We start from the raw sequence: 6000 nt of genomic DNA on the forward strand, positions 1-6000 counted from the left end.
TCAAAACTAATGAAAGCTTCAAACAAGATTTATTTACTCCATGTATTCATGATTTGTATGATGATTCACTATATCTTTCGTATTTCGCATTTGTCATCATAATCAGCACCAGTACAATTGGTATCAGAGCGGGTGTTCTTGATTTGATCAAGAATCGATCCATGATGGGATTCCAATTTGGTGATTATTCATTTGATTTTTGATCTTCGTGTTTTAGAGAGTTTGGATTCTAGAAATCGAATTCATATTTGATTCTATTCATAATTTGATTTTCTTCACTAGAATTCAAGTGATTTTTACATTCTCTCTCTAGAAACCCCATTCAAAATCACTTTCTCTCTCTAGAAAAACTCAAGATCTTATTGATTGATCAAAGATGGTGTACTTGCCGTATGATTCTTGGGTTGTGATCGTTGAAGATGTCAAATACAAAGTCAACGAAAATCAATTTTATGGGTTATTGTTAAGCATGTTGATTTCATGGGCTAATATGGTTTCTTATGGAGGTTTGAAGGATGATCATGGAATCTTGATATTCCAACCAATTTGTAAGATTGAATGGTTGAATAAAATTGCCTTGTCCATATTAATTCGTAGTAGAAATCAAAAGGAAGGAGAAGAAAGAGATTTGTTTAATAAGAAATACATTTCTCTAACTGAAAGCCCAAATGATCTCTTGCTCTTAAGATTGTTGAAGTTCAAGACTATGGAGTTCAATGTGATGTTCATGATAAGAAGATTCAAGTTGATTCTCATGAAGATGAAAAAGTTTTTTGCTCGATTGGAGTTCAAACCGATGATATTTTCTGTTCTTGTGATTCGTTTGAAGGAATGATTCCTTATCGAAAGCCGTTAATCCAATAATTCACAAGTATCAATCTCCAAAAGATTTGATTCAAACTTGCAAAGTTGAAGTTGTCAAGAATGAAGTGGTGCTTGAAATCAAATCTTCAAGATGCAAAAAGATGAGAAAGAAAAAGAAGAAAAAGATTAAACGTAAAAACAAGCAGATTTATTCACAAAAATCGTCAAATGTTGTTGTGAATCCGAAATCCATGAAGCAAATTTTGGTTCCAAAGCAACAATCTCCAAATGTTGCATTGAATTTGAAGTCAAAACCCAAAAGTGTTGATGGTTCTTATGAAGTTGAAGAACACGAAGAACGAGTTGTACAACATGCATCGTGGGTGGTACAATGTTCAAATTGAAGATTTTCTCCTTCCAACAAAATAACCAAGATCTTCTAAATTTGATTCGTTCGTTGAAAATGGAAATCGATTCGTCAAAAGGTATCACAAATTCTCAAATGGATTCCAAAACGTCCATTATTTCGATTAGTGCTTTACATTTTTCAATTTTTGATCGATTTGTCTCATTGGATCGAATTCATTTCAAACCCCTTTGATGATCCAATTAAATTTTTTTTAGATTACACGTCAAAATGAAAATCAAATTCCATTTTTTTTCACTGTTTATGGGAATTTTATTTCGAAGCCCAATCCAACATTAATCCATTTATTTTTTTTAAGCCGAATGTTTTGACCCATTTAATATTCAAGTGATTCAATAAGTCCTAAATCATATCCATATTTTTTTTTGGATCTTTCACATTCTCATGTTTCCTTTCTCGAATCGAATATCTTAATCCCATTGATTATCATATATTCTGCTTATTCTTGTATTTTCTGGCAATCGATTTTTCTTCATTTGCAAGTTATTCAATCCCTGAATTTGGATCAATTGTTCTTGTACTGCTTGGGTTCGTAGCTGAATAGCTGATAGTAAGAAGCTTAAATCGAAGTGTTATGGCTGTGAAAGAAATATTGGAAACTGTGATTTTGAAATCGAAATCAGAAATTGTTTTTTTGAGTTTGTGTTGGTGATTATTCGATCTGATTTGTTAGTTAATTGTCGAATGAAAAGTCAAACTCAAAAGTCAACATTCATGTTCTTGATAAATAGAAAACAAAATCGAAAATTAAACTGGATTTGGAGATTGAATGTTGATATCGAATCTGGTTGATGACTTGATTTAGAAGGCATGGAATCGATTGATTTCCAAAGTCAGATATCAGTGTGTTGGGTTGATTAAAGAACGAACTGGAGTTGGAGTAAGAAATTTGATGATTGTTGTTCACTGGAAATCAAAAATATGATTTAGGGAGTATGTACAATCGAAGTTTCGTTGTCGATTGTTGAGTTTGTTTGTATGTCGATTGTATTTGGAATCGATGGTTTAGGAACGAACTGAGAATAACGAAATCAGGTGTTCGTTCGTTGGGTTATGAAGATGGTGATGGAATCGATTTCAACTGGGTGTTGGGTTCGCTTTACGTTGATAGCTTTGAGTGTCGAAATGTTATTGTTGATTTGGGTTGAATGGAAAACGAATCGTGAAGGGTCACTGTGATATCGATGATTGTTGATTTTGGTGTGATTGGTCGATACTATGGTTGAAAACGAATTGTGTTGGATTTTGGTCGTTGTTTGATAACGAACTGGAAATTGCTAATTGATGTCGATGGATTGGGAAGATTGACCAGATTTCGAAATTGGGTCCTTTATTGAGTTTCGAAGGACTGATTGTTGAAAAGCAAAAACTTGGAGTCGATTATAAATGTCGACGGCTACATGCTTGATAACGAAGGATGATTTTGGTGTGTGGATCAATACTTTGATGTCAAGGTTAAGGTGCTGATGTCGATGATTGCAAGCGAAGGTCCTTTACTGAGTATTGATTTTGGTTTTGAAATGGGTCAATCGAGCATCGAGTTTTGAAATGGTAGTAATGACTTTGAAGGGTCGATGTTGATTTCGAAGGGGTATCGACATGGTCACGCATTGTATCAGGTTTCGAAGTGCAGTCAAGAAGAATTAAAATTTGTCGATTTGAATCCCTAATCTTTTCACGAAATGACCCAATTGGTTCAAGTTCGAAATGGTGACAAAAACTATGAAGGATGTAGAAGTTTCGAAGTGAGTCCCTGATATTTTGAAATGTTGACAAAAATAACCCAACTTCGAATTTGGGATAACAATTATGAGAAATGGTGGAATTCACATTTTAGACCCCTGGAGTTAATGTGAATTTACACTTTATGTCCAGTTTTGCAAATGGGGTAGAGTTTCGTATCTTAGGTTGTTTTGGGCGCAACGGATCCCTACAAAATTTAGAAAGTGATAGTTTCTACCCGGATTTTGGAAAATCTTGCAACTCTCACCCAAAAGTCGAAAATTTTCATAAATTGGGAATTTTTCAAGGTTTTTTCGTGATTGTTTTTCCATGCAAGTTTTTCGATGTCTCATTTTTGGCACACATCAAGGGGGAGTTTTATGAAGATTAATTCTTGGGCGCTTCTCACCCTTAATGGGTTTTATAATCATTTTTTTTTATTATAAAAAGGGGGAGAATGAAGAGTGGGTATTCGAAGCTTCGGGTATTCATTTGTGGATTTGAAGAACAACATTACTTCGAGGGGAGTTTAGTATTGATCGTGCGAGCTCGTTGGATATTGAAGTTGGACATCCAATCCTAACTTTGAGGGGGAGAATGTTAGGGTGCAAAGTTATCCTTGGATGCGGCTTACCCTCTTGTATATGTAAATGGGTTGAGTCTTTCCTATAATTAGGAAGTAAGTGACTCCCATTATGTAATGTTCATTTTGGAGAGATTAGTTTTAGAGAGAGAAATAACAAACCCATTTGTACTCTTTCTATCAAAAACTAATGAGAACTTGAAACAATATTTATTTACTCCATGTGTTCATGATTTGTATGATGATTCACTAGATCTTTCATATTCCGCATTTGTCATCATAATCAACACCACTACATGAAGCCTCGTAAAACATAGATCCTGTAAGAAAGAATAAGTCAAAGAAGAAGTTGGACTCACTAATGGAGCTTGAAGTCTAAAACCCTTTTGTTGAACATTGGGAGACCGTTCAAGGTTCAGATAATTAAGCCATCCAACTCACAATTACAGTAATTTTTTGCAATTAAATAATTTTTCTTCTTCCCATTTATCAAAACCCTCACCTTTGTCATCATCGTCAACTCATAAACTAAATTTTGTGAAAGATATAAGTTTTGTGGCATCTCTTCCTTCCAATGTACAGCCAGAAGCCAACGTTTACACCAAATAAGCGCTCCTTGAATTATAGAACACCAAAACCATAGGTATAAGCACCCGTCGCCCTCGTTCACCACCATCTGAACCGATTATCATGTTAAATGTTATGGCGAAGCCGATTATTTATGATTTTATTAAAGAATACAAACGGAGACAATGAAGAATCAAATAGAATGTGATTAGGTGGAAAAGGGGTGAAATTTAGATGGCGGTGTGATACCTAATCAAGCCATGATCGATGCAATTAAGGCAGATAGAGAGAAAGAAAGAGAGAGAGAGAGAGAGAGAGAGAGAGAGAGAGAGAGAGAGAGAGACTACGACAATCACGGGCTGCTGCCCCTGATTTCATAATATTGGATGGAGGGAGTAATCATGGTGAAGCTGAAGGTCTGAGTGTTGAGGAACCTGAATTTCAAGGAATAATTGCCTTGATTGGAGATAAAAGTGAGGCTAAGAAGGGTGTTTTTGAGGTTGTTCTTGTTAATATGAGAAAGGAGAATAAAGAAGGCAATGACAGTGACGAGAGAGAGTGAGAGAGAGAGAGAGAGGAATCCTTATTTTTATTTAATAAATATAAAAAAAATAGAAATAAATATAATAAGGGTAATTTAGTCATTTTAGTTTTAAAAGGGACCAAATCAATGTACAAACTAGGCCAAAAGGATCGTGCAGCCAAAAAGTTGAGGTTTGGACTAAACATTAGAAAAAATGCATACCACAGGGACCATTTTTGCAATTTTTACTTTTTAAAACAAAAATAAAAAAGAAATAATAATTGAAAATCTTTTTGCCACATGTCACACTCTCATTGATTTGGCCACATCTCATTTTGTGGTTATTTTCAATTAAATTTTTTCTACGTGATATTTTGTGGTTTTTTCCATTTTATTAAATTTCATGTAATATTTAAATGTAATAATTGCAATAAATGTAATAATAAATGCATATCAATTTCAATAATTGACTTTCCTTCTAATTTTAACATTTCTAACTTAAAACTTCATTAGTTTCCTTTGTTTATTTATCTGAAATATTTGTTTAAATTTAAAAGATAAAAAAAAGCATTTTAATTTTAATAATTCAATATTTTTCTAATTTTTCTTATAAATTCAAACTTTTTCAAATGTTTAGAATTTTCATATTTATTTTTCTTTTAAATGAACTCATGTAATACATGGGTCTTACATCTGGTAAAAAAAGAAAAACATAAGACATATCCACCCCACCCTCATCGCTCTCCTCCCCTATTTTTTTCTCTTTCTCTCCCTTTTTTCTCTCTCTATTTCTCTTACTCTCTCTCTTTCTCTCTCTCTCTCTCTCTCTCTCTCTCTCTCTCTCTCTCTCTCTTTCTCTCTCCCCCCCCCCCCCCACCTTCTTCATCCTCCCACGTTGTTCATCCTCTTAGTATCAAAAACCTAATGTCGATATCGGCTCCTCCATCATCGGTATTGACCTAACCCTACTCTCCTTAATACATCAACCTCATCTTCCTTTAATCTCTTTCTGTCATCGTCATCAAGCACAAATATGTTAATCGGAGGCCAAAAGTCCACTATGGAAAGAACCAAGATTATTGATGGTTGTCGAGACCACCAAATAAAAAAACCTTAATACGACGACATTCAACTATGAATTATAGTAGCGGTAATAAGGATCGAATCCACATATATTAGCTCAAATTTAATTCAATACATTTAGTTTCTATAAAATAAAATTATATAACGATTGGGGGGGTCTTGAAATATTAAACGCGATAAAAACTAATTTATAACAAAACTAAAAAAACAAAATATGAAATCTATAAAACAAAACATTCTAATGTCGGATGAATCGCAAGTTCAACTATTTGACTAATCATCATAATCTTG

The sequence above is a fragment of the Lactuca sativa genome, chromosome 4 (assembly GCF_002870075.4).
Source record: "Lactuca sativa cultivar Salinas chromosome 4, Lsat_Salinas_v11, whole genome shotgun sequence".
In the NCBI taxonomy this organism is placed as follows: Eukaryota; Viridiplantae; Streptophyta; class Magnoliopsida; order Asterales; family Asteraceae; genus Lactuca; species Lactuca sativa.